Genomic DNA, 20,868 nt, shown 5'->3' on the forward strand with positions numbered 1-20,868 from the left:
AAGACCTGCCTGATGTTTCGGAGATGTTCTGACCCAGTCGTCTAGAACATCACAGTCTGGTCTTATGCTGGCGTTTCTCCTGCTTTTAACCCCTTCATCACCTTCCAGAACTGACTGTTCACTTGCTGCCTAATGTGTAGATCCCACCCCTTGACAGATGAAGCTCCTGTCTGATTTCACCTGTCTGGTCCTAATGTTTTGGCTGACTGGTGTATGTTATTTGTTTTTAATTATATATATTTTTTGTTTTTTGCTCAACTACGTCTATAAATCCACTGTGACCAGAGGAAGAGATGGCGCCATGGCAAGCTGCCCCTCTCCTAACAAAACAACCACTAATGTGGGCGCTTCTGTTTTGGCTCATCGTCCGTCATTAATTTCCATTATCTGTCCTTCCAGTTGTGGGTTATTGATGGACCAGCCCGACGTTTTGCTTTGCTTCTCTGTGGATTATTAGCATCTCCGAGCTGGGTCTGATAAAACACTACGCCACAGTACATTAGTGGCGCACGTCTGCTGTAGAGTTTGCTCTTCAGGATTGCCACCTAATGCCAGAACAGACAAGCGCTCTGCTTGTTTGCTCAGAAGAGAGATCAGATTATGGGAGCAGGACTCGCTGAAGTGCGGCTGATGATGTTCCTCTCTCTCTCTCTCTTTGGCTGAACGACGGTTCAAGGCTGTATGATCAGCACTCCGGAAGACCCTGGAGGCGCGCTGCTCTCCTAATGCACCTCACGGCTGGCACTCTGTCAAGCTGAACCAACATAGTCTCTCTCTCTCTCTCTCTCTCTCTTGGTTTCAGTGAGTCAGATATCTGATTCAGTGATTCATTGATTCAGAATTTAGCTCAACTTGCATCCTTTAATCGTTCAGATGACAAATGTTTGTGGACACCCCATCTAATAAAGGCATTTAGCTACTTTAAGCAGCATGGAATTCCATAATCCGTAACTCCGTAAGGATGTTTGTGTGGTCAGTGATGTGGACTCCTAAGTGGTCACCCACGTTACCTAGCGTGCTTTATGATGAGTGCTGAATCATAATTGGCCCTGTGTTGGCCTGAACACATGCTGTCCGCAGGCCTCCGGAACACCGCTTGGCTGTCCGGTCTGTCCGTGGACATATGGGTGGCTGGTCACATGACCGGTGTGGTCACCTGTTACAGGCTGGGTGTGCTTTCAGCCGTCCTCAGTGCTTCACGATGGCCCGAGGGTTAATCTGTACGGATGAAACTGTGGATGACGCAGGATGCCCGAAGCCATCCTTGGATGTCATTTGCTTGGCTGCTTCGCTCTGCTTTGTATGATGACAGCATGGGATCGGGGTGTGTGTGTGGGGGGGGTATGGTTGGTGGGATGTTGGCGGGGGTTGCTTGTGTTGAATCACAATTGCAGATTGGTGGGCTCTGGAGGCCGGCTGGCCGGCTGGCCGGCTGGGTTTCTCATGCAGTGGCTTCTGTTGGGACGGTGTCGGGGGGAGGGGAACAGTGGCGGTGCCATCCAGGGCCTTTTGAAGTGGGTTATCTCAGTCTGCCTGTGTTTGTCCATGTGTGTGCATCTGAGAGAGCGAGCCAAAGAGAGAGTGTGTGTATGTGTATCCTGCACTGTGGCGCCTGCCTCTGTTTGGACACTTCTGCCGTGTCCCTGTCTGCCTTCTGAAGCGAAATGTGTGTGATTGGGGTGTGTGTGTGTGTGTGAAAGAGAGCAGTGTGGTGTATGTCTGGCTTGCCCATGCTCTTTAATACATGGCATCAAACTGCACTGGAAAGTTTAGAGCACTGGATTTACTTGATTATGTAATTTGTAAATGAGTAAAATGCATTACATGAGGGCCAAGATCTTATATAACCATCCTCTAAGACCCCGTTTACACCTGGTCACGTCATGTGACTAGTATCTGGATTGTATCCTGATGAGATTTTAGCCACATGCGTTTACGCTTGGTAGTTAAATACGCCTCTGATCCGATAGCTGTGTGGGACGGATTTTGTGCAAATTCACTCCTTGCTTGGTTGTACTGGGAGGGGGTTTGGAAGTTAATTGGGTCTTGGGAGTTGAATGTGGCTCAGACCATCTCCTGAAGTGGTTTGAGTGATCAGATTTGAATCTGGTTTAAATCCGGTTTTGGCTGTGTTCACACTTGGGTGCATTTTTATATGGTTTGGCCTGATCCAGATATAATCCCGATGTACTCAAGACTCATAAACTGACCAGGTGTAAACGGGGTCTCAGACCACCTTCTGACGTGGTTCGAGTGATCAGATTTGAATCTGGTTTAAATCCGGTTTTGGCTGTGTTCACACTTGGGTGCATTTTTATATGGTTTGGCCTGATCCAGATATAATCCCGATGTACTCAAGACTCATAAACTGACCAGGTGTAAACGGGGTCTCAGACCACCTTCTGACGTGGTTCGAGTGATCAGATTTGAATCTGGTTTAAATCCAGTTTTGTCTGTGTTCACACTTGGGTGCATTTTTATATGATTTGGCCTGATCCAGATATAATCCCGATGGACTCAAGACTCATGTTCCAGTGACCAGGTGTAAAATGGGTCTAAGGGACCTCCTGAAGTGGTTTGAGAGATCGGATTTGAAACTGGTACATTAGGTACATTCAGACTGGGGTGCATTTTTATTTAGTTTGGCCTGATCCAGACATAATACCGACACTCGAAGACGCATGTTTAAGTGACCAGGTGTAAACCGTGTCTAAGATTTTTAAATTCTTGTGTGAAAAGTGCTCAGTCTGTTTACCACCCTGTTATTTTGCTGTAAAATTAGAAAATTTTCCTTTTATGATGAAATTTTGGTCTCCTCTCATCACTCTTGATCGAAGTTGGCTGGCACAGGCGTCTGTTAGCTGGTGAGCGGTGGGGCTGGGGACCCGGAGCTTTCCTCAGAGTGTGTCGGCTGCCCGGGGATGCTGCATCGGGGGCTGAATTGGACTGTATCGTGCTTACCCTCCTAGAGTTGGGAGCATGGCTAGTGCTAGGGGGAGCTACGAACAGGTGGGTTAACTGGCAGAACAGAATTGGGGGAAATAGAGAAAAATTTGACAAGATTTTAAAAATTAATAGGAACATCCCTCAGCTCCTCTCCTATTGCACCAGCTTGGCTTTGGGCTTGGGTTATCTGGCTAAACTGTGAAATAAATCCTGCTTTGTGTAATAAATTTAACTCTAGTCGACTCCACAGGTGAAAAGAGGTTGGAGAATATCCAGTTTTTGGTGAACAAACCCACAAAAAATCCCTAGAAAATGTAATAAATTGAGATAAATACTGGATCTGGGCTTTTATACATACAGTATGCTCAGAGAAGCATATTTTTCATCATAATAGCAACATTTATCGCAATAAGGATGAAACGCCATCATGCTAGCCACCTCTAAATGCATCAACACTGCTACTGTCTAAAGTGAGTAAAGTAAAAGGCCGATGGGAATGAGGTCCGGCTCTTGGTGCAGGAAATTCAGCACACAGCTTGGTTCGGGTGGTTTTCAGCTGTCGTCGTTAAAGCCATTACTGATGCTTTAGGGGCTCTAATGACGCTGCTGTTCAGCTGTTTGAATAGACGTGTTGTAATCCATTATGTGAACGTTTCAACATTTTAGACGTACTTTATTTTTTATGAAGGCCATTCGGGTCCCGTTCTAGCCCTCTGGGTCCAAGTGTCACAGTTTGGTTGCCTGGATGTCAGTAATGATGAATGATGGTGTAGATGAAGATGATAATGGTGGTTAGAATGATATACATTTTGCCATCTTCAGGGAGACAGCGGTGGCAGATAGCTTTGGGCAGTGCGGATGTGTATAATGAAGTGTGTGTGTGTGTGTGTGTGTGTGTGTGTGTGTGTTTCGGGTGGAGAAGGGAAGGGAAGGGAAAGATAAGGACTAATGGGGATTGATTAATGCAGTACATCACTGCTCTTCAGTTGGCTCTTCCCTTTGGGCTGATAGTGCGGTCACTCTGGCCCAGCCGCAACATCAGGACTGCTGTGAAAACCCTCTGTAAAGGCCAGACTGCACTGACCCTGTTGAAAAGTATTGTCAGGAGAATAGGACTCTCTGTAGCAGATAAACATGAACCTATTATAGGCCATGCCTAATGCCAGACGTGGGCTAGAGGGGTATATATATAGCCCCCCAGCATTGAGCTGTGGAGCAGTGGAAGAACTGTGTTCTCTGGAATGATGGTGATGGTGGTGCTCCACTTTTTGTATGAGTTGGGGATGAGGTAAGGTGGGGATCATCCTAAACACCCTGAAATTAAGGACACTCTTGTTGCTGAATGCAATCAAATCCTCACAGCAATGCTTAAAAAATAATATACTAGATTTTGTTATTACTCAAGCAAAAGCAGGATAGTTTTTTTTTTAAATACCTTTGATTTCAGAAAAAGCGAATGAGCAGGTGTCCCAATACTTTTGTCCTTTTACTTTTAAAGGCTCAGTAAAGGCACGTTTAAGAGCTGCTGTAAACTGCTTAAATTGGAAAGAAAATAAGGAAAGTGGAAGAGTTAGAGCCAGAAAACGCTGGATTACATGGTTGCTTGAACTTCTGGTGTGATTTTCAGGGTAACTCACCTCGGCGAAGTTCACGCAGACCTCTTCAGCTGCATATTTTGCCAGCGCTCAGTAGGCTAAATCAGATCAACTAGAGCAAAAAATGTATATTAGCAGCTGCTTCATTTGACGACTTTCAAAAAGCCTGCCTAATTGCCCCGCTCGTTATTCCACAGCAGCGCAGCAGCCCGAACGGCGAGCATCCCGAAAGAGCTAATAGCCGCTGGCTCTCAGCGATGGGGTTTTGCCGGCTTTCTCTCTCTCTCTGTGTACATGGCCAGGAGGCAGGGCTGATAATCAGATTAAGCTGCGGTGCGCTGCCGGTGGTCCCCTGGGGGTGTGTGGCTGTTGGGCCTGGTCGAGCTGTTGGGTCTGCTGAACCTTCTGCCTCCACATCCCAGCAGCTGCCTCCACTCTTCACCTCCATTTACCCTCATAGATACAGTACAGAGAAACGGGGTCTCAGACCACCTCCTGAAGTTTGGGTTTGAGTGATTGGAATCTGGTTTAAATAAGTATTGTCTGCGTTTACACTTGGGACCTTTTTTATGTGGCTTGGCCTGATCCAGATATAATCCCGACACCCAAAACGCATGAAGTTACCAGGTATTAATGGATCAGATCTCATGTGGTCACACTGGGGACACATTTTAGAGAAATGTGGATGAAATTTGGGCATGAAACTCACGTTAATGCAAAGTGTAAACAAGCTCAGAAGGTAGATTATCAGGCTCGGACTCCCTGAACACCCTACCACTCCTCATGGAGAAACGCACAGCTAACAGCATGACAACATACAGTGCTTTTAGATAGATCTGTCGCAGAATCGGATCGGATCGGAGATCAGATCCAGCATTTACTGCAGAAATGGGACTGATACCAATACCCATTGATACTAGTATGTCATCTCTAGTAGAGCTGGGTGATATGACGATATTTTATTATATCGTTTGGTATCGTGATAACAATAAGCTTTTCTAAGACTGTTGGTGCTTAATAAACACTGATCAGCTGCAGGTTTCATTACTAACAGTGTAATTAGACTGGTGTAATTACATGAAGAGCAGCAAATGTAGAGTATAAATCACTGTACGGGAGAGTATCTGAATAGTAGTGTTTAAGAATCTGCTGCTACTGATGTATTTAGTTTGTAATTACATGTATCATGATAAATATCTATATATATCTATATCTATATCTATATATATATATATATATATATATATTTATATTTATAAAAGGTCTTTAAATATCGTGATATCGTATTTTTGCCATATCGCCCAGCCCTAATCTCTAGTAATTACAACTGAATGTAAATAGATGGAAAGTGGCCAGGCCAGTAAGTGGTACCCTTATCTACAGGTTAGGTGGGTTATGGCCGATATTGATTACTGGCTGTTTGTGAACACATTAGTGCTACAAATGGGTTGCACATACAGACTCACTTTAGTAGCACTGCTAAAACTGTGCATTGTGTTTGTATGTTGAGAGTGTGGCCGGTCGGCAATGGCCGGCGGTGAGCCGGTGAGTGTTAAATACCCAGTGCAATGTGTGAGCTGTCCAGTGGCACAGATAAGCAGTTAACACTGCACATCTGAAAAGCTCCATGCTGCCATATGGTCTTCATGGCTCAGTGCAGTTTGGAGAAATGCTGGCTACCCTCTCGCTGAACTAACCTGGACAGGCCTGCACCTAAGCGGGACTGGATAAACGCTTATTATTCTCTGAAACGATAACTGAAGTGGATACAGGGTTGGACAGTGATGAAGAGGCTTACACCCATACGCCCATAAACTCAACTGGAGCCTGCTTTCCCCTCAGGCCATTGAGGTTGCTATGGGACATGTAGTGGTCCAGACAGGCTAAATGACATTTTAGGGGCCTGGATAGTGGCTCTTTGAGATAAGGGGGTGAATAGAAATAAAAGAAGAGCTAGGGATGCACTGATCTGGCTTTTTCAGTTCCGATACGATACATAAACTTTGCATATCGGTCGATACCCGTTACCAGTCCGATACCATTGCTGAATTAATAAACCGTACCTCACCATGTGACCTAAACATTACTTTATATAATATAACAAATTAACACATAGATATAAATGTACTAAATTGCTTTATACATACAGTACTAGGTTAATATATACACTTTTATTTACAGTTTTGTCAAAATAAAAGGAATTTCAAATGCTTGATTGGACTTATTTGGAGGAAAAGGAATCTTTTAGATTAGAAAAGCATACTATGTATCACGATAACAACGTTTATCACAATACGATAAAATATCGTCATATTGCCCAGCTCTAGTGCCTAGGCCTATAAGTTATAGAGGACCTATATCTTGCAGGCTACAGGTTTCCCATCCAATAATGCACTAGTTATGAGTTGACCCCTGCTTGGTTGGATTGAAAATCTGCAGCTACACCAGATTAGACTGAAGATGCCCACTTTACCCTTTATGGGCCAGTTTCTGGGACAATGATTAAGCCTGGTTCTAGACTATGTTCACTTTTAAATGGCGCATCTCCATTCAGAATGCTGTCTAGTTCAAGCCCAGGCCTAAAAGAGTGTCTTCGTGAGTGTCTGGCCTTGACAAAGTCACTAAAACTGCAAATCACCAAGTCATGCCGGTATTGTGAAGGTGCATCGCTCAGGACGGGGTGAATGTAATTAGTAACTGAAAGCAGAAGTGGTCCAGGAAACGATGCCGTCACTTTTTTGAAACTTGTGGAAATAAAAGCAGATCAGTGGTGGAAAGTATAGGTGGAAATCTGCCATAGCTGATGTGAGCTGTGGTTCCTCTCCACCTCCACGGCCTGACACACACTCTGCCCTCTTTTCCTTTTGTGTCTGGGACACGGCGCGGTGTCGGCCGCACAGGCCGGGCTGGCTTTTAGAGTAATGTGTCTTATATTAGCCTGATAATGAGCTTGGAGATGAAATGACATGCAGGGTATCTGACAAGCTTTTATCTCACACACACACATCTCTCTTTTCTTCCTGTAGCCCACCCCCCTGCCACCCCCCCCCTCCATGTTTCATCTCATTGGGTTTAAACTGCATGTTCTTGTCTGGCCCTCCAGCCTGCTGTGAAGTCTAGCTGGAGGCGAAACGTGGCTGCTCTGAGCTCTGGAGATCCACCAGGGCACTGTATTGTCATATATCTCGAAACAGACAGAGAGGCAGCGAAACTTCCACGAGGTCAGAGAAGAGGGAACTGAATCTGTCTGTCTTTTGCACAAGACGAATGCAGAAAGGAAAAAGTGTGTGTGTGTGTGTGTGTGTGTGTGTGTGCCGTCTCAGACTGTAATGACTGTGAAGCGAAGGATGAGGTTATTAATGAACCGTGTTTCCCCCGATTCGTCGACCAAGACGTCTGCTCGGCGTGTACAATGTACACACACAAGTCACGGTTTGGTTCACACTGTGGTTTCACTATTCACGGGTTCGAGGCCTTTTCTGTACAACAGGAAAAAGCAACAAATCCCTCAAAGGCATATTTTTTTACCTAGTGTTGAATAGCGCCCTCTTGAGGTAGTCGGCATAGCCCGTAGTGGGTTAATTAAGCAATAAAATAAGGCATGTCCCGATCATCAGTTTGTTTTGTCCCCCAATCCATTCAAAGTCAGCCGATTCTGATCTGATCCGATCTTTCTGTGTGCATAATTAATAATCCAGCCCCGCAGTTTAGATCAGACGAGCTGCTGATTAATCTGATCAGTAAAATCTCTTTATTTTCAGCCTCAGTTTCTAGAATCAGACTTTTTTGACTGACTGATTCAGTTTAGTCAAGACTTTTCTTAATATGACTGTTTTATAGTGTTTAATATCGTCTAATCCAGTCTGATCTCCTCCCTGACCAATCAGCTCCCAGCTCCTTTACAACACTGCAGTCTAATCACCGGGCAACCGCTGCGCTCAGAGGAGAGCGTCGTGTACCCAGCTCTGATGCATCAGCTCCGGCTCAGGCAGCATGAACCCGAGATTCGAACCAGCGATCCTCGGGTCTGGGTCCGCTGGGGCCTCTTTTAAAGCCCATACAGGGCCCTACTGACCACTCTATGGGCTATGGGTCCAGCAAAAATTAGCTACTCGTTTGGCAGCTTTGTGCTCATATCTCCCATTCCACCTTAAATAGACCTTCACCTCTGTTCAAATAACACAGAAGCACAGCAAGCGGTCCTAGGCTATCTGGGCTAGATTAATGCCCCGAAGAGACCCCAAATTAGACTACGTCAGCCTGCAACGGACATTTCCTCTGGAAGTGTAGCCGATGCGGCATCCCCAGTTGAGCTGTTCGGCTAAACAGGCTAACTTTAGCCTAGCCCGTGCTTATTAGTATTCATTAGAGCTGCTCTAAAAGAAATGACTAAACTCCAACAAACTGCTGCAGTAGATGGAGTGTCTGAATACTTTTGGACAATGTGATTTTTTTTCTTTAACCGTATTCGGACCGTGCAGATGATGAGATTAGACGTCATCCATCAGTGCTTTGCATTTGAATGCTTTGATGTGCCATTAAGATGACTTGCACCCCTACACACACTCCCTATAGACCCCATACATAGAGAGAAAGTGAGAGCGGGGGGGTGGGTGGGGGGATCACAGCAGCAGATTAGTGTGCAGAATGAGGTGAAGTGATTGGCTTAGAAAGTCTGACCCATATTCCTGTTTAATCTGAGTCATGTATGCTTTCCGCTGCAGTGCCAACAGTCTGTCAGTTTACAGCTCTCGCACACTCTCTCTCTCTGTCTCTCTCTCTCTGTCTCTCTCTCTCTCTCTCTGGCCTTTCCAGGTATTTTTGTTTTTTGGCTCAGCAGCAGCAGTTCTTCTAAGAAGGAGAGATTAGACACATGCATGATGAAAAGAAGGAGAAATGGTGCAGCAGATATATATACACCACAAATAGGTTAATGACGCACTATGTGGACAAAAGTATTGGGACACCTGCTCGTTCATTGTGTCTGCTGAAATCAAAAGTATTAAAAAGAGTTGATCCTGCTTTTGTTGGAGTAACTTTCTACTCAACTGTCCTGGAAAAAAGGCTTTCTACTTGATTGTGGAGTGCACTGCTGTATGGATTTGATGGTATTCAGCAGGAAGAGCATTACAGAGGTCAGGATGTTGGATGTTGGATCACCACCCCACCTCATCATCCCCAACTCCTTAACTCATCCCAAAAGTACTGGATGGAGCTCCACCATCTATCATTCCAGACAACACAGTTTTTTCATTGCTCCACAGCTCAATGCTGGGGGGGGGCTTTCTGCATTCATTAGAAGGGGTGTCCACAAACTTTTTTTTTTTTTGACATATAGTGAAGAGGGCTGTATGGACGGTATGGAGAGGGGGGGGGTATGATTCAAGTGCAAGTAATAATGCCTAGCTATCACACACGTCCAAGCTCATACAGTCATACCGGTGTCCCATGTATCATCTATGTTGCATTTCATAATTATATAAATGTAAGTACCTACGTTTATATAATGATTCATATAATGATTTATATAATGAAAAATTAAGTCACCCCAACTCCCTTTACATCAGGAATCCCGGAGGTGCTAGAGATTTACCAATAATCATTCAGTAACTAATGAAAATAATATGTAACTGATATGTAAGTGTGTAAATCTGTCACTGTTAACTATGGGGCCCGTTAGGTGTTAAAGGGTTTATGGCTTCTTCGAGCCGCATGTCTTAATGACGGTGTGATTTAAGAGTGATGGTTCAGGTTAATGTGTATTTTAAATGCCTTCATTCATATTCGACCCCCCCAAACCCTCCTCACCCTAACTGAGAGTTGCTGCCGATGCTCAGGGCGTGGTCTGGGTGGGTTAAATGGAGGCCTGTCACGCTGACTATTATTTTGACAATATATTATCCCAGGAATATTTATGCTAAATGATATTATTGTCATTTTAAGACATTTAAGACAGATGATATAATAGCATAACAATAGATTTGTATCCTTTTAAAGATCTTTAGATACATCAGAATATTCTGATATTGGTATTGGAATATTAAACAGGTTAAATATCCCAAAGTATCCCAAAGCCTCTTAATGGCCTCTCCTAGAACTAAACACATTGGGCAATAGCAAGGTCAGCAAAAATGACTGCGGTCATTTATACCTATATACCTATACTACACTGCACGATAAGTCCATAGCATAATTATTGTGACATGCCTAGTTTCAGTCGATCATTTAGATAAAGCCACAGACACACACACTCACACACACACACACACACACACATGCACGAGTGTGTGCTGTTTGCGGTGAGTCTGGAGGTCATGTCTGGAGTGGAGTGAGTTTAAAACACCAGTAAGCTCCAAGCTGTTTCCCACGGATTGAAATTCCACACAATGTATTGATATCCAGTTACGTTCCTTGTTCCTTGTTCCTTGTTCACATTCACACACACACACACACACACACACACACACACACACACTTTGTGAAAACTCTGTGTACACACTGGTCCTGTTTGTGCTTTCTCACCTCCATGCCATTCCCTCTGAGGCCTGCATTTGTGTCAGGAGAGGGGTCCGTCCCTTTCTCAGCTCTTCCTCTGGTGCTTTCACTGATGTGCAGTATTTCAGACCGTTGTATTTCTGCTCCAGTGGGCAGTCAGACACCGGCAGTGGTCAGACATGAATTCTGTTTCCTTCTCTGTGATCTCGCGCCTCAGAAAAGCAGTTCTTTGAAAGCTCTGGAACAAAAAAACAAGCTCAGTCAGTGCTACCCAGGTACGGCCTCCCTCTCCCGCTCTCTCCCTCCCTCTCTCTCTCACTCTGTGTGTGTGGTGAAGGAGACAGCAGCAGGACAGGTGAAATGGGAGAATGGTGTTATGGGAGTGCTCTCTGCTGCTATGAAGCGTATATGTGTGTGTGTGTGAGAGAGAGAGAGTAGTGTTATAGGCTGATGTTTGGATGCTTTTAGGTGGAGCTGGAGCTGAGTCTGGTGGACAGGCTCTGCTGATTATGGATGCTCTTTGTGTGTGTGTGTGTGTGTGTGTGTGTGTGTGTGTGTGTGTGTGTGTGTGCGGGCATGTATCTTATGTTATAGTTCTCAACCAATAGCTAACGACTTATGGGGTGACCACACCTTTCTGTACAGCTTTCTGAGCTTCCGCAGTGGAGGTGTAAATGCAGACAGCCTCTAAACAACACCCAGAGGTGTCACACTGGGTAGGTAGAGGCCCACCCACACACTACTGAACATGCCAATTTCCAGTCATTTACGTTATTTCATAAATTCCTGCCATGTCACAGAAGTCACAGTGAATCAAACATGCTATGCTAAACATGAACCTGTTCACACCATGCTGCCTAATGCCAGGTGTGGGCCAGAGGGGTATAATAAAGCCCCCCAGCATTATTGAGCTGTGAAGCAGTGGAAGAGCTGTGCTCTCTGGAATTACGGTGGTGGTGCTCCATCCAATACTTTTAGGATGAGTTGGGGAGTTGGGGATGATGAGGTGGGATGGTGATCATCCAGCATCCTGACCCACCTAACACTCTTGATGCTGAATGCAATCAAATCCTCACATCTAGTTGAACGCCTTCTTCCAGTAGGGACAGTAGAAACTCTGTTTTTTAATACCCTTGGTTTTGGAAGAAATGTTGAATAAGCAGGTGTCCCAATACTTTTGTCCATGTAGTGTAGATTATTTGTGCCCTATTTTATTCATTTTACTCCGATTTTGGATATGTAGAGTGTGTTATTAGACTATTATTAATATTGTGAGATGTTGGATCATTGATCTCTGGGGAGTATTTTTTAATAATGCAGTTTATATTACAGAAAAGAAAGTACTGCAATGTTCAGGAGCTCTAAACTCAAATAATGTATTCATACTGCTGCCATATTTGACCTATTACCATATTTACCATATTATCATATCTACTGTCCAATTAAAACCATGTATCTCCATTTCGGTCCAATAGAAATGCTCTAAATGACCTGGATCAGCTCTTATTTTACACTGACCATTTTTGCCTTCTCTTGTAGAGTTGCCGTTTTGGAGATACATGTTTTTATCGGACGACAGCGATTTGCTGATGGCCATGTATCGGGCCAGTGTTGGATCACAACAGGGCATTAAATATCCTGATGTTGCTCATATCTAACTCTACAGTGTGCTCCTTTAAGCAGTAGCTATTTTGAACCTCCTTTCCTCGCCTGATTCATTGTTGCGGAGTCCCGATTTGAGCAGGACTGGGAGCACTGGGATGCGAAAGCTGCACGTTAACTGGAACGTTAGGTCCCCTATTTGTTCCCCGTAAGCTTCAAGGCTGCACCAGCACTGCCAAGCCCGCCACAAGCGGCGTGAGCTGCGTGCCCTGCGCTGTCCTTGACTATGGCCGAGAGTATTTTTCAGGATAGGAGAATGTGCTCGGCGAGGAGCCGCTGAAGAATGCAGTTCTCTGTCTGAACACAGAGCGAGTCTTTATAGCTCATGCTGATGGTCACCGACCGCCTTTCCCTGTCCTTCTCCTGCCCGTGACTTTGTCTTTTGGCAGGGCTAATGAATGATTCCTCCGGCGATGGCTCCGTTGGTGCAGCCGTACCAAGCGTCCTGCCAAAAGAGCCTCAAGTTAAGCTCCTGTTAAAAAAAGCAAATACAGACCCCCAGATGAATCGCTGGTTTGTCAGCCTGCAGTGCGCTCCGATTCATACATCATACAGCTCGTGTTACGTGAATGGCCCTCAGTGTGGTCGAGGTTAACGGGATTGACATGACTGTGGGCTGAGATGCGAATTCTCCGGATCGCTGAGAGGAGAGCATAATAAAAGCAGCAGAATTTTACTTTGCAGGCCAAGAAAGAGAAGAAGGAGGAGGAGGAGGAGGGTGAGAAGGAGGAGTCCGTCACGTCCCACATCTAATACCATTTACCACCGATTAATTGTTTAGCAACTTCCGAATCCGCTCAACTGAAAGAGAATTCCCAAACGCTGCATAATTCATCCGTCCTGGCTTGTTGCGGAATGGTGGTGGGAGTGTGTACTCCAAAATAACCGCTTAATAATTCATGCCCGTTCTCTGGCAAGAGCCTCAGCGATCCACCCTTCAGCCGTTGCATATTTGCATATTAATGAGCTGATGAATATTTAATGAGGCGGAAAGGCAGATCATTAATGAGGTTCGATGTCAGTTCACAAATCAGAGGGACGGGGGGCCACGTTGCTTTTTAATGAGGTTAAAAGCACATTTAGGGGCCATTTGAGCTTGGGTTTTGCTCAGAATCACGAGGACGCCCGCTGCTGTTGTTTAAGGGGAGGGAGAGCAGCAGTACACAGTGTGTGTGTGTGTGTGTGTGAGCTTTTCTTTGATTTTGGAGGGGAAATTAGAGGCCAACATTATTTTAATGTTTATAGGATCTCTAGGTCAATGACGAATCCCGGTCATGCTGCTAGCCATTGGCAGCCAGGGCCCAGAGACAGAGAGCACAGTGGGTAGATGGCACTTTCTGGCCAGCAGTGGCATCTACTGATCCGGGTACCTCCCAACTTCCAGGACGTATTAAAGGATCTGCTGCTAATGTTGGTCTTGGTGCCACATATACCACAGCAGGACCCCTTCAGAGGTCTTGTGGAGTCCATGCCTCGAATGGTCAGTCATGTTGTGGTGGCACAAGGGGGACCTACTCAATATTAGGCAGGTGGTGCTATTGGATGTTATGGCTCGCGTCCTGTTTTTGCCTTAAAGGCTGAGCCGATCAAGCGGGAAGCGAGTGGGATACACGTATCCCGTATCTTATCGTCTGGCCCTGTCCTGAGGGCCAAGAGGCTGAAGCTCATCATCCTGCTCATTGTAGCGTGCTGTAAGGAGCTTAGACAAACCAACTGTAGCATCACTGATTCTACACAGCCTCATACCAGGTCTCATCCCTCTCCCACTCTCTCCCGCTCTCTCTCTCTCTCTCTCTCTTCCTCTATGGAGTTACAGAACGAGGGAAGGTTCTGCCTCTGCCACCTTTCGTCCTGGTTGTTTATTGGCTGTTCAGGCTCAGTAAGAGTAACTGATCTGCCGTGTAAATCTTTGGGAGGCTTTTGGAGGAGGAGCGTGGGCTAGCTGAGAGGTGCAGCTGTTGAGGTTAGTTGAAGTGGTGGGCTAATGGACGCCTACCACTGCGCTTTAGCTCTTCGGGGGCAAAGATCACACATGTCACACCAATAACAGCCTCATTGTGCTTGGAAACCGTGCGACCAGAATGAACTTAACCGAAGATACACTAAATGGACAAAAGTATTGGGACACCTGCTCATTATTCATGTTTTCTTCCTAAATCAAGGCTATTAAAAAGAGTTCATTCTGCCTTTGTTGGAGTGAGTGTCTCTACTGTCCAGGGGAGAAGGAAAATCTTTCTACTAGATTTTGGAGGAGCATTGCTGTGAGGATTTAATTGCATTCAGCATTAGTGAGGTCAAGATGTTGGATGATGATCACCACCCCGCCTCATCATGCCCAACTCCCCAACTAATCCAAAAAGTATTGGATGGAGCACTGTCATCATTCCAGAGAACACAGTTCTTCCACTTCTCCACAGCTCTAAGCTGGGGGGCTTTATACCCCTCTATAGCCCACGTCTGGCATTAGGCAGCATGGTGCCGATAGGTTCATGTTTGATATCTGCTCCGGAGAGTCCTATTCTATTGGCAGTACTATTGGCAACATAAAGTAGCTGAATCCATTTTTCAGAAGGGGTGTCCACAAACTTTTGGACATATAGCTCCCTCTACACAGATGGACAGGGTGGAGGGCTGCTGATGATTCGGCCAGTAGGAGATTGCCCAGTAGGGGCTGTGGTTGGTAAAGCGCACCTCTATGGTAGGTGTTTCTGATAAAGTGGCCAAATAAATGTCGATTTGAGTTTAAGTGAGCTGAGACCCGTGTCTGCTGGAATTGGCTCATGTGTTTGTGTGTGTGTGTGTGTGTGTGTGTGTGTGTGTGTGTGTGTGTGTGTGTGTGTGTGTTTGTGAGTCTGTGAAAGTAACATAGAGCACAGAGAGCGGGCGAGCGAGAGTGGCCTCATTTTTTTCTCGCTCTGCTTCACTGCAGGAAGCCTGTGAGGCAGGACAGATGCAGCTCTGGACAGAGGACTTTCAGTTTTACACTCAGCTAGACCCTCCCACCCCCCATCTCTCTCTCTCTCTCTCTCTCTCTCTCTCTCTCTGTGTCTCTCTCTCTCTCTCTCTCTCTCTCTCTCTCTGTGTCTGTCTGTCTCTATCTCTCTATGTCTGTGAGCTTTGCTGTAGAGTAGTAGTCCTGTGGCCACTAGTAAACGTGTCATGTCCGATCAGCGCTGGCTGTACTCTGACCCGGTGGTGTCAGGCCACAGGTTCACAGCCAGTCAAATGACAGTGGAGGGTCCTGCCTGTGGGAGGGTCCTGCCTGAGTGCGACCGCCAAGGCAAGTCCACAGTGATCACTGTTCAGAGCTCTTTTGGTACTGTATCTACCAATACACACTATGTCCAAATGTTTGTGGACACCCCTTCTAATGAATGCATCCAGATGCTGACACAGATGTGCAAATGCACACAGCTTGTCTAGTCCCTGTAAAAACAATGTACTGCCAATACAATAGGACTCTCTGGAGCAGATAAACATGACCCTCTTGGCACCATGCTGCCTAATGCCAGGCATGGGCTATAGAGGGGTATAAAGCCCCCCAGCATTGGGCTGTGGAGCAGTGGAAGAACTGTGTTCTCTAGAATGATGGGGGATGATGAGGTAGGGTAGTGGCCATCCAACACCCTGACCTCACTAGGACAGTAGAGACAGTTTTGGGGAGCAGTTGAGGGTTAGATGATTTGCTCATGAGCCGCACCTCAGCTGTGGATGTTAAGGGATGCCCTGCCAGTCCAGGGGATTGAACCCTGACCCACTTCCAGTTGCAGGCCCACGTCTCTAACCTTAAGGACAGTTCCTCAGTCTTTAGGACACTGACAGAAACGGGAATGCACTGATGTATTTTATGACGTTCACATTCCATTCATATCTTTTTTTTTCACCATCTCTCTTCTTCACTCTCTCTGGTATTTGTCCCTCTCCGTGCTCACTGCATACTCTCATATCTATCCCTCCTTTCCTCTGAGAAATAAAAAAAAACCCAGAATAAATAAAGAATCCCATTGTGAAAGCACCTTTCATGCCGGCCCTGTTAGCAGGCAGACAGCAGCTGGGATATGGATTACCAGGAAGGCATTGAGCCCTGTCAAATTGTGAACTTCCAGCTGAATAATTTAGCATGCGGCTGCTGTAAATGGGCTCGTATAATTAATGCATTGGACCTACTTTTCTTTCGGCTCCCAAATTTCAAAGTGCAGTGGCAGGGATTTATTATACACCATGAATCTACCCTCATCCCTGTTTACTCTTTGCTCGTGCTACAGGATGGGGGATTGGAACAACCCCACAGTGCAGTTTTGTCACACTGTTTTTTTTTCAGTATACATACATTTCTACTGTACTTGGAATTTACAAGGAAAACACTGAGGGATTCAACAGGTAAAGGAATAATTTGGCAGAAAATCCATTTAGCATGATGTATTGATACCCAATGTGTGCATCTTTGGTTTACAATGGGAGATGCTATGCTAATGTTGCTAACAAACACTGGATTTTGACCGTCACCAATCTCATTTGGTTGAGCCACATAGTCAAACCTTAATGGATGTGCCTCAGGCGTTGTCATATTGCCCAGCTCTAGTTGTAGGAAACAGAATTCGACAAGGTAGTGAGGTGAGACCTGGCAGTGCCTAAGGAGCAGAGAGGGCGAAGGCCCTGGCTCAAGGGCCCAACAGTGGCAGACCCGCAAGCCTGCCTGTCATCAATAGCCCCGGTGCTCTAACTGCTGAGCCACCAAACATGTCTCGGCTGATCCACTGCATCTGGAGACAACCGAGCTAAACCCAGAGACACCTTCATGTTAATAGAGCATGTATTATAGAACCCGTAGGAGCTGATGTCCTCAACAATAACAGTGCCGGGCTGTGATTTTAGGTTTCCTGGTATTTTTCCTCCTCCCTGTTAAGTTAGAGCGTGACAGCCCGAAGTATTGTTCAGCACTGACCCTAAGAGACAACGGAGACAACGGGGGCAAAGAGAGAAGAGTGAAAAGAAAGAGAGGGACAGCGAGAGAGGCAGAGAGGGGACAAGGACAAGGACAAGGACATCTTCTGGTTTGTCAGAAAAACTCCAGTCACATTCAGTGCTTCCTGGGGCTAGGACACTCTACTGAGTTCTGTGTATTCACAGGACAGAAATGGCAGGTTGCTCATGTCTGGATAGTAATCTAAGGGAGTTTGACCTGCTTGTGTGTGTGTGTGTGTGTGTACAGTGCTGGATAGAGTTGGCTAAACCCATACTGAAGTAAATGTGTCGTCACTGCAGTGAAATAATAACTTCAAGGCCAGTTAAAGTACAAAGGTAGCAGCTTAAGTACCCCTGGAAGTACCTGCATTAGAACCAGCATCTAAGGTAAAGGTGTACGTGTCTGTCCTCTGCATTTGACCCTTCTGTGGTAGTGAGCACACACACACACACACACACACACACACACACACACACACACACACACACTAGCGAACTAGGGGCAGCAAACACACAAACACCCAGAGCAGCAGGCAGCCAACTCCAGTGCCCACAACCCTGTTATTAATAGGCCAGAGCTCTAACCGCTGAGCCACCACTGCCCCATCAACATTAGGGGTCGGGGTTCGTTTAGCATCACGGTCCGAACCTCACTGTTCGGGTACAGTTCGTGTATGGGTACGACTGTGAAAACAACCAAACAGTAAAACACAAGACTGACCAGTGGAGGGGAGAACTTTGGGCCAGGGTCAGAGAGCAGGTCAGCCATTCTAGAAGGTCAGGTGCTTTGCTCAAAGGTCCAAAAGTGGCAGCTTAGCAGATACGGGTATCAAGGGACCGGGGTTCAGGGGGGGAGGCAGGGACAGGGATCCAGCCCCTCCCGGGTCCCACCAGGCCGCCCTTACCTCCGCCACCTGGAGCCGATTAGGGCTTGGGGTAAGCCCGCTGGCCGAGAGCCTCCACAGGGCTGATTCAGGTGCGCTTGCTCAGTGCTGCCCTTCGAGCCCAAAAGGGCGTTGGCTTGTTTGTTTAGGTGGGGTTGGGTGTTGGTGATGGGTTCTGTTGAGCTCATCCAGATCTGCACCTGTGTGTGCGCAAGTGTTGTGGTGTGAGTGCTGGGCCACTGTGACCCAAGGAAAAGGTCAATAACTCTGCTGTATGCTGATGCTGTAACCATTGAGTTGAGTATTATGATTGAAACAGGAAAATAGGAAAAGGGCAAATCCATTAAAATGTACACGAGTAACTAGTGTAACTGGCTGCTACCCACGTGTGTGTGTGTGTGTGTGTGTGTGTGTGAGTGTGTGTCTAAAGCTCATGCAGGCCAATTTCCAGGCTAATTCTACAATTAAATCTCTTTCTGTCTGCCATAAGAGGCAGAAACCAGCCTTGTTTGAATCATAAACACTGTTCCAGTAAACAGGCTGAAAGTGTTTGTGCTAAACCGGCTTCTGTCGTTCCCTAAACCCGCGTCTCTCTGAGGCTGAAACCTTCCCAATCAGGTCAAGCCCACACAGTGCAGGTATGGCAGATTGGGCCGTGCCCCATAAAGAAAGGCTCCGCTCCAAAAAGCTGTCGCCGCACAGTAGTTTTCGGCAGGTAAAGTAACCCGATTAAACGCTTTTGGGCCCACAATCCCCTCTGAGTGGAACAGTGCAAGCTGCGCCGTCCGTAGCCTTCACAGGCTGTTCAGACAGACGGTGCTGATGACTGTGGGCCACCTTCATTTCTGCCTGTCATTGCCTCCCTTTTCCACTCTGTGCTCTTTCTTTTTAGTCTCAAGCGCTTTCTGCTATGAGGATCTTGCCTGTTTTTCTGACAGGGGTTTTTGAGGTTTGAATTGATTGAATTTGTTGCTTTTGTTGGTCTGACATGTAATCTTTGGTGGTACTGACTGATAATGAGAACTACACCGGCGATAATCGTCCTGATCCTTCGGAAATGAGTAATTCATGTTGCCAAACAACGAACAACTGAACTTATTTTCCGTTTCGGATGAGATTTTGTGGCCTTTAACCCTTTAAGCTCCTTGATTTTTATGACATCTTTAGATTACAATTCGGTAACGACATAGCAGTGGAAACTGGATGAGTTGCTACTGAGTGATAACATTGGGGAGGGGGGGCTTAGAAGGTTAAAGTATCAAGAATTGCACAATAGTTAACTTCACTGTGTTTCCTATGCTAAAGTTCTGGGCTAGAATCTAGGGATGCACCGATCCGTCTTTTTCAGCTCCAATACCGATACGATACATAAACTTTGCATGTTGGTCGATACCCGATACAGATCCAATACTATTGTTGAATTAATAAACCACATATCTCACCATGTGGGAGAGACTTAAGGCATCAGGATTGACTTAAACATTACTTTATAAAATATTACAAATGAATACATAGATATAAATGTACTAAATTGCTATTTATTTGTCACTAAAATAAACAATGGTGCAGGACCTTGACACGGCGTTCAAATTCAACATAAAACAGGAATCAAACTTCTTAAAATAGAAGCCATGGAAATAAGTAGCTTTACCTTGTCAAACACACGAACAGTAATCAACCTTATTTTTTTACATTTTTTTGTGTAATTCAAAATAAAATCTAGCAGCTGAACCTGAGAATTAATCAGTAACAGCAATCAAACATTGCAAACATGTAAATATTTAGTGCTGTTTCACACTGACAGGTTAAAGTAAAAGGGTCGGTTCCATGAGTCGGTCTAATTATCCAATATTAATTGTGTTACTATCGGGACCGATATCCGATCCTAATATTAGATCTGTGCATCTCTACTAGAATCCAATACAGAACAATGGGAAACATGTAAAGTCCGGCTTCTGTCTGGTTATGGTTTACAGTTCTGTGTGTAAAGATCCCTGCAGTGCGCTTTAAGAAGAGGAAAACAACCAAATAAAGCTTTTTTGACCTGATGCTTGGATAATATTTTCTAATAATTCACTTGATCATTAACATCCGGCACCATTTCCATCACTCTTCCCCAGCCTTCCATCCACTGAGAGAGCTAATAGACTATTAATAGAGTTAGACCTCTCTCTCTCTCTCTCATAATCAGAATCAGAAATACTTTATTGATCCCAGGAGGGAAATTACAGTTGTTACAGCTGCAACACTATAAAATAAACACTCTATAAATAAACACTGTATAATATAAATAAAATAAATTTAGAACAAAGAGAGAAAAA

At 45.5% G+C, this 20,868-nt stretch overlaps 1 protein-coding gene across 4 annotated transcripts in view; it reads left to right on the forward strand.

Annotated features, from left to right (window-relative positions):
* The window catches only part of dock4b (dedicator of cytokinesis 4b), a 162,497-nt gene that overhangs the window by 25,479 nt on the left and 116,150 nt on the right, over positions 1–20,868 (forward strand). The window lies entirely within an intron of this gene.

The sequence above is a fragment of the Salminus brasiliensis genome, chromosome 2 (assembly GCF_030463535.1).
Source record: "Salminus brasiliensis chromosome 2, fSalBra1.hap2, whole genome shotgun sequence".
NCBI classification, from domain to species: Eukaryota; Metazoa; Chordata; class Actinopteri; order Characiformes; family Bryconidae; genus Salminus; species Salminus brasiliensis.